The 8,645-nt window shown below is 46.8% G+C and overlaps 1 long non-coding RNA gene and 1 other non-coding gene across 4 annotated transcripts; both read right to left on the reverse strand.

The window, feature by feature from the left end:
* Positions 1–4,804: 4,804 nt before the first annotated feature.
* Positions 4,805–8,445, reverse strand: LOC126491163 (uncharacterized). Of its 3 annotated transcripts, none has more exons than XR_007589331.1 (4): positions 8,403–8,445; positions 6,842–6,897; positions 6,349–6,390; positions 4,805–5,343 (listed from the first exon to the last, which is right to left on the reverse strand). It is a non-coding gene; the product is annotated as an uncharacterized lncRNA (long non-coding RNA). The 3 variants fall into 3 exon arrangements; XR_007589330.1 differs by having other exon boundaries at positions 6,861–6,897; positions 8,403–8,429; XR_007589329.1 differs by lacking the exon at positions 8,403–8,445 and having other exon boundaries at positions 6,861–8,392.
* Positions 6,734–6,804, reverse strand: LOC126491177 (small nucleolar RNA SNORD93). The gene has a single exon (XR_007589338.1). It is a non-coding gene; the product is annotated as a small nucleolar RNA SNORD93 (small nucleolar RNA).
* Positions 8,446–8,645: the final 200 nt, after the last annotated feature.

An 8,645-nucleotide genomic window follows, 5' to 3' on the forward strand; every position in this document is an offset into this window, starting at 1 on the left:
CCTCAATGATCGCCAGACTAGTGCTGGGCCACCTGTTCTCACCAGGAGCCAATTTCCCAGCTTCCCTCATAATCCTTTCCCTCTCCTCATAAGGAAAAAGTCTACAGGAGCTGTTGGCAGTCATCCCAATAGTTTCTAAAGGGAAGATTAAACTTTGAAGTTTCTCAGAAAAAGGAAATTTGGGGTTTTCCAGTTATAGAGCTCATTGGTAGCGAATGGAGTATAGAGCCAGAAAGGATTATTTCCTCTCCCTTCTGTCAGCCGTGCCTGCCTGCTGAAGGGGGTGGGGGTGGGGGGACAGAGGATGAATGTGTGGAGGGTTGGCGAATCAAACCACAGCAAGTATGGGGAGGGGATAAGAAAGGGTTCTGGGGGGGAGGGTTGGTGTCTCAGGACTGGGTTCCTGGAAGAAAACTAAGATCAGGGTAGAGAGTGGGGGAAGGGGCAGGTTGAGTGGGAGGTGATGGCACCCATGGTTGAGGCGGGAGGGAGTAAGATAGTGACATTTCTTCCTTAGATGTAGGCAAAACTGCCGCCCTGGGCTTTAGAGTGAGAAGGGACAGAATAGAGCCGTTTTTAGGTGGAAGATGAGGTCTAAGCTATTTTGGAGACTCCTACTCTAGTAAGATCCAGGCTATGATGTAAGGGACCTGGTCAGGATGACCCAGTAACCCAAAAATGATGTTCCTAACTACAGTTGGATTAGACAGGTTAAAAGAGCCTTCAAATGCCCATCCGACCTGGAGGGCTGGCCATTCAAGTTGACAGAGGGTGTGGAGCTTCCCTGGGAAGACAGTGTCTCCCTAGGTGTCAGTTGTGAATACTTGGAACCCTGCAAGACAAGGTCCAGGGGTGTAAGGGCTGAGGAAGCTTATCCATGGTTTCAAAGTATTCAACAAGACAGAGAATGACAGAAAAGTGAAACCCAAAACCAACACTGAGAGTGATGGACAGACTGACAAGATGAGACAAACACATTTAAGGGAGACACAGAACCTGAACCAGGTGTTCCCCTCCAGGCATCAGTGAGAGGCCAGGATGTCTCCTGTACTGCATCCAGTTTCTCCTTTCTTGGGCTCCAGAGAGGTGCCAACCGGAAACCAGAATACTTCCAGAAGTCCAAATGAAGGGAAAACAGTCCTTGTTTTTTGGGGTTCTGCTGGGTAGGTGTTCAGATCCCAGAAACATCCCCAAATGTTAGGATCCAAGAATCCAAAATAACCCAAATAGGCACACAAAGCAAGTCCACACAAAGCAAGATTGTTATTGAATTGGGCAGCAGGAATATGAGGAAAAGGGAAAGAAGCTGACCAGTCAGGGACAATAGCACAGACTTGGGAGCTGTGTCCCTAAACGTTCATCTCAGCAAGTATTTAAGCGCAAAACCCACAAACATCTGTGCCAAGTTACAGTTACAATTTTCCACCAGTCAAACTTCAGGGATTAGGGACTTTCCTTACGTGTTTGATCTATGTTAAATGTACAACCAATCAAACCTATCTGTTTTTTTGTGATTAGAAACATCTATTATTTGGGGGAACAGAAGAATAATGAGCTATTTTGCAGGCTATTTTTATTGATTATTGAGGAAGCTGGTCAGGAACTAGAAAGTCCCCAGCTCCCCTAGGCCCTGGGAACTTGAACTTAACTTCACCTTATAATTAAAATGGAGTCTGAAACAAAATGGCAGTACTTAGGCTAAATTCCTTTTGTCCGTTCCTAACAGTCTGGTGGCCAGCGTGAGCAAGCCTCACTTCATCCATCAAGCTAAGACCAGCTCTGAGTAAGAATCCATGTAGTTTGCAGTGAGCATGGGATTTCTGGTCACCATTTAGTCAACACTAACGCTAGCTTTTTGAGGAAACTAGAAGAAAAGCCGTATAGCTCTCGGCTTGAAGTAGTGATTAGTCACAGTTTTATAAATGTTATGCAATGTAAGGCCATCTGGACGTGAAAGCACTGGGGTTGGCAGTAAAGCCCCCTGAGCACTCACGCCTCTCTGTGTGGTGCGAGTAATCTAGGCAGGTCGGTGGAGAGCGAGGTTTTCTAAGACAGCGTTTATCAGCTCCTGCACTGTTGACATTTTGGGTCAGATCATCCTTTGTTGTAGGGCTGCCCTGGTGGGAGATCTTGTAGCACCCACTAGATGATCATCCCTCATCCAGTTATGAAAATCACAGGTCTCCAGATATTACCAAGGTTAAGAGCCCCTGTTTAATAAAATGTGAAAACAAAGGAAGAATTTCCTCACTGTTAAGAGAATGACTGGCCAGGGCTGTAACTCCATGGGAAATCACTTTTGGGGAGGGGGTGGTGGTTTGAGACAGGGTTTCTCTGTGTAGGTAGCTCTGGCTGTCCTAAAACTCTCTGTAGACCAGGCTGGCCTTGAACTCAGAGATCTACCTGCCTCTGCCTCCAAGTGCTGGGATTAGCGTACCGGCTGGAATAGCATGCCTGAGGCCCTGGGATTGAATCCCTACCATCTCGCAGAAGAAAACAAAATATTATTAGTAGCAAGAAAACTCCAAAGGGAATCTTCACAGGATTGCTTTTTGTAGTTAAGTGAAAATGAGGGAAAGAGAACCTTGTGAAACATTTTGCTTAACATAAGGCCTTAAAAAAAAATACTTTCTACAAGTCCTGGTGGTATTTATGTACCACCTCTCCCAACTTCTCTCCTTCTGTAAAAATGCCTGGAAGACTGCAATACTACACACATACACACACACACACACATACACACACACACGTACACGCGCGCACAAATGGAGGCACCAGGATTCTGCATCTGCTTTTCACTAGGGAAGCTTGCACTTTCCTGCAGCATCTGCATTAAATGTTGGCTCTTGGTTTCTCTGATGAGCACACAAATGTTTATGCAGACTGGGTGAGAACAAGATTGTTTAGCAAATACACTAAAGTCTTTAATATCACCAGGACTACAAGCTGCATGCAGATTTGTGCCAAGTAGTACTGGCTCGCTCGCCTCTCAAATTCCACCCTCGGAAAAGACAGTTGCTTCCCTGCAAATCCTGCATCTTAACTGCTAATTTACCATTCCCTGAGGGTCTGTGTGGTAGAACAGCAACGTTGTTCTATTACACTGTGGGCCACTATTTATTTCCCTGGCTATGTTTTGCTTTGTATCTTAGACCAGTATTGTCCAAGACATACAATACAAACCATATTTGCATAATTTCAAACTGTTTCGTTCAACCCAATGATAATCATTGTAAAATTGGAATCTTTTCCACATTCATCCCATCTGATTTCTACAACACAGCACACACCAAATGTGCTGGACACATTTCAAGTATTGAAGTCACATGTCAATGGTAGCTACCATGTTAGAATAGTTCCAAACTATGATTTCCCAAGTGCCTCCGTGGGAGGCTGATAAGCTATAGAGTGGGTGCTACTCTGCTACAGATCCAGGGACCTGTTCAACACTAATGCTTCCTTCTGTTCCCAGAAACAAAATCAAAGTGACACACCAAACATTTGAGTTTGATCTGTCTCTGAAAGAGACTGGAGCCTGGGGATGCAGTTGTCAGTGGTGGAGGGTGAAGACTTCTGGCTCCTTGCAGTTACAGCGGGCATCATCAGGAGGCCGTTTAACCTTGGCTGTATGACCCCTGATAAACCACAATTATATCAGTATCAGAGAACAGGGGATCAGGAGTCTTCAGATTATAAATACAAGGTAAATCCTGCCAACGCAATGTTTTTTAATACAGGATAAAAACCCTTCAAGCACACCTGACTGATCTTGTTCTGTCCCACCATGGCTTGCTTCTGCGTTAGCCTGGCTTCCGTCTGACATCCAGAAGAGTGGATCCAGGTTTCCTATGAATCTTTGCCTGCCTGCCCACTCTGGGGCCAAACCCAGTCTTTTCCACTTTCTCTAGATCCTCCTCTAGTTAGCCAGTGCTCCAGGTTACAGGGAAAAACATGTCTCACCCTTGGGAAGCCTCAAGTGCAGGTGGCTCCTCCCCTCTTCTGCTTTAAAATGATGCTCCATTGTCACAGCCGTTTTTTGAGAGCTGGCTCTTTGCTGCTAGGGAGCTCAGAGCCAAACGGGCCCCAGCTGACAGCACGGAATGTCGTTGTGATTCATTTCCCTGCCATCCTCTTTCGGGGCTTTCATTCCCTCTTCTAACTACTGTACCACTTAGTATTTGTTGACAACAATCCCAAGTCATTGTAGGAACGTGGTGGAAACTGTGGAAATAGGTATTCATTTCCTCACAATTGAATCTTCCTTATGACCCAAAACCTAAATCATTTCCCTTTGACAAGTTAGTAGATGCCTAACGACCATCTTGCACGGCCAAATAGGCGTGGCACTGTCTCTCCCATAGATGGCAGTTATCTTTACCACAGGACATGCGTATTTGCCAACTCATCTAATACAATGGTGGTTTTTTTTTTTTTTTTTTTGGTTTTTCAAGACAAGGTTGCTTTGGAGCCTGTCCTGGAACTAGCTCTTGTAGACCAGGCAGGCCTACCACCGCCCAGCTACAATGTAGTATTAAAGACCCTCAAAAGTGGGGCTGCAGAGATGTTCCACAGAGAGGAGACTACTTTTCCAGAAGACCCAGATTTGGTTTCCAGCACCCAGATGAGGCTAACAACCTCTAATGCCCTGTCTGATCTCTGAAGGTTCTAGGCATATATGCAGGCAAACAGTTAACACATTAAATCAGTGTTTGTGTGAAGGATACGTGGTGGCAGAAAAAGACAACCCGGAAACCCTCTGGAACTTACAAGTTGACAATGAAAACACAGAACAAGAGCATTCCATAGACAGGTTAACAGTTTATTGGACACCAACTGTAGGGATGCTGGAGCAGAGAACAGTATCTTGGCCAGGGAGAGCTGTTAAGTTAGGTTTTCTAGGGCCTTTGAAGGTTTAGGGCAGATTCTTCCTTCATGGGTAATTTTTTTTCCCTTTTATGGGCAAAACAGAAGTCCCAGCCAGGCCCCCAGGTCTGTGCCTGATGTAACCAGGATGCTATTATGATGTCACCTGGAAGGGGCCAGTGTCGACTATTTAGGGAAGAATGGGAAACTGGCCTCATAATTCCTGAAAAAGTCGGGGGGGGGGGGGTTCTATTTCCTAGGGGCTATCTGCTCAGGTCAAGTTCAGGCAGCCATGGGGCCACACTACAGGGCTACTTTGCAACAGTGCATGGTAAGGGGGGGGGGCGTCTTTTTCTACATGAGCAGGGCTGGAGATGGGTGCTCAAAGCAGGCTAAGGCAGCTGGCAGGTGATGGCAGACCTGAGCAAGCTGTCGGGAACATCTGACCTACTCACGTCAGGTAATTTCACTGCCACTTCCCTGAAAAAAAAAAAAAAGAGAGAGAAAACATAGAAATAAGAATATTTATGGTGAGACAAGAGACCAGTGGCTGAGGAGTAGGACCCAGGGCCCCGCCGCCAGATTCCCGTGCTGGAGTCCGATAGCTTTAAGGAAGCTCTTCCACTGGGCCAGGCTTGTCTCTAGTAACAGCACTCTTCCCTGAGAAGAAGCACGTGCGTTCTGTGCTGCTGTCAGCACGATGCCAGGGATGGGAAGAGGAGTTAGGCCCAGGTCGCCTCCGGAATAGTGTCTGCCAGCGGGGTTAGCGTGTGCTGAGAAAGGGACAGACTATGACCATCCGACCCCATCCCACCAGTTATGTCTGAGGTCACAGCTTCACACTAGATGAAGAGTGTGAAGTTCTCCATGTACATATGTTTGAGACTCATAATTATGAGGTTCTCTAAAAAAATTTAAATTCCAATTTGATTTTCTCTACAAGGCATTTGAGCATAATAGAGTGCACACATGGCAGGTACTGAGCCCAGACACCCAGTGGAGCTCATCGAACACCTCACTCTCCCGAGTTGCCTGAGTTTAGGGCTGGAGAGATGGCTCAGTGGTTAAAAGCACTGGCTGCTCTTCCAGAGGTTGTGAGTTCAATTCCCAGCAACCACATGGTGGCTCACAACCATCTGTAATGAGATCTGGTGCCCTCTTCTGGCATGTGGGCATACATGGAGGCAGAATGTTGTACACATAATAAATAAATCTTTAAAAAAAAAGTTCTAGCTGGCTGCTCTTCTAGAGAACCTAGTTTCAATTCCCAACACCCACACAGCAGCTCACAACTTTAATTCCAGTTTCAGGGAAGGCAAAAAAAAAAAAAAAACAAAACTATTTTATAAATAAAAACCTCAAAAAGATCTTTTGTGTTAAACTAACGAAAATGAATTCTATAGGACAAGATTTGCATGTTTCTATCTATGCAACTGGGATTGCCCCAAATCAATGTTTTGTTTGATTCTAACTACAATTGCATACCTTTTCTTCTCGAAGTTGCACTAGCTCATCTCAAGCACCAGGCTGCAGGAGAAATACCGGAGGTAACTAATTAGACCAACAATACTATAGTAACATGCTGATGTCTAGACAATGTTGACCTTGCATAAACAGAATCCTCAGCGTGCTATCCAGTACATCTGGTAATTCAACTTGCTCCATTTACCAACAGAGATTTATTATTCTGTGTGCACACAGGTGCCATAGCACTCACATGAAGGTCCACGGATAACTTGGTTCTCTCTTCCATAGGGCCCAGGAACCAAATTCAAAGGTCAGGTTTGGTATTCCTAAACCACCTCACTACACGGTCCCCTTGTCCCTGTCTATAAAGAGGTGGTGTGACTACATTAAATTCCTATTAAGTTGGCCTCAGGTAAATCCTTCAACCCATCAGAGCAGCATATCCAATCAGGTTAGAGTTCTCATCCTTGGCCAAGAATTGTTTCTGGAATTGTGCCCGACAATCACAAACCTTTTCATTTAACTCATACCTTGTGCTCATAACGCTCTGGGCAGAACACACAGCACCTGTGTAAGAAAAAAAAAAAAAGCATCAACAATGGCACAAGTACCAGGCCATAGCTTTCCCTCCACCCCATTAAAAAGAAAACCACAGGCACACACCAACCTTTCTTGGGGCTAACTGCCTTTGTTGACATAAGTCCTGCCTCTGAACACTCCTGTACAAAGCTGTGATCTTTACATTTCCGACAGATGGGAATCTATTTTATTTATTCCCTCTGTGCCATCGTTCCAACTGAATCAGTCACACAATCAGATAATTTATCAAGTTTAAAAACGACTAGCTGCAGTATTTCTTTAAGGCAAGCTGAAGCACTTTCATTGATTTCAAAATCAGAAGCATCAATCAATCAACGCTTGCTGAAGCTGAAAAGGGAGGGGGAAGAAACCTGTAGTCCTGGAACTTCTCTGTCCGGAGTCCTTAGACCTCATGCTGTCCCTCACTCTAGGCTCTTAGACTGTGTCAATCCGAAGGACTCAATAGAAACCTAACCCTTAAAACTACGGCATGTTTCTTTTTTGCAGCACAGGGAATACTGGATATTGTTCACAAGATACGGCATGTTTCTTTTTTGCAGCACAGGGAATACTGGATATTGTTCACAATAGCCCAGAAGGTTTTCGCTCTGAAATGGGCTTCACGAAGAGTAAGGGCTCTCTGTACTGCTGTACCCCTAAGTCCCAACACTTTACAGTACTAGAGCAGAAAGATTCCCTGGGCCAGAATGGGAACCCAACAAGCACAAGTTCACATACCGATTAAAAAACAAAACCCAAGCAGTACCTTCCTTCGTTCACTCACGTCTAAATTTAGACCTCACAGATGTTAAAGCGGCAGTGTGCAGGCAGGACTCCCAAGTGCTCAGAAGACACCTATGCCTGGTCTTAGGAACAAAGTGTTTTTACATCACGGAGCACAGAAGTTAGGTATCTAATCCCTGTACAAGTGTGGACCCAGAGACTCAGATTTTTGCCCAGGACACAAAACCCAGGCAGGGTGGGTTTGTGTCAGAGTAAGGCTAGGCAACATAAAGCACTGGCTAATCCTGCCACTGTGGGTGCGCAGAGCGCCCTGCTTGACTCGCTTGCAGTCATCGGCTCTCAGAAGCCACCTTCCAACCTTAAAAAAAAGTCTCTGTACAAAGTGGCATTTGAAGGGCACTTGTGCCGAGAACGCGGCTGTGTGGGCGAAATTACCTCCTTTCCTTGCTAACATTGAAATTATCCTGCTACTCTTGATCTCTGATCTCATTCGCTTCCTAAATAGGCGATGTCCCCGTCACCAGACTACTGGGCAGGCGGGAGCCCCGAGTGTGCCAAGGACCCGGGGACAGTCTTGACTCTGTGCCTTCACCCCGGAGGAGACAAATCCGAACAGCGCCGAGGCCGAGCCCCAGTCCCACACCGAGGGGACACGCACCCGGCCGGGACCGACACGCGGGGCTGGCGCAGTGAGGATCCCCGAGGCCACGTGGCGGGATCTAGCGTTCCGCAGGACGAGTACTACTTACCAGGAGCACGCCGCGGCGGAAAAGGGGAGACGCCCGGCCGGACCAAGTTTAAAATGGGCTGGACAGAGAGAACGGGTCGCAGCCAACCAGAGTGGCCCAGGGCCCCGCCCTGCCCGCCCTGCCCGCCCTGGCCCGGGTTCCCGCCCTGTCCCAACTCCCCGGCCCTCGCGCGTCCCCTGGTGGCCTCAGCGCGTCCTAGCCTGCGCCCAACCCAGAACCACTTATCGCCCTGACCGCAGAGGT

Source organism: Alexandromys fortis, unplaced genomic scaffold (genome assembly GCF_014885135.2).
Source record: "Alexandromys fortis isolate MF-2015 unplaced genomic scaffold, M_Fortis_MF-2015_v1.1 scaffold_245, whole genome shotgun sequence".
Lineage (NCBI taxonomy): Eukaryota > Metazoa > Chordata > Mammalia > Rodentia > Cricetidae > Alexandromys > Alexandromys fortis.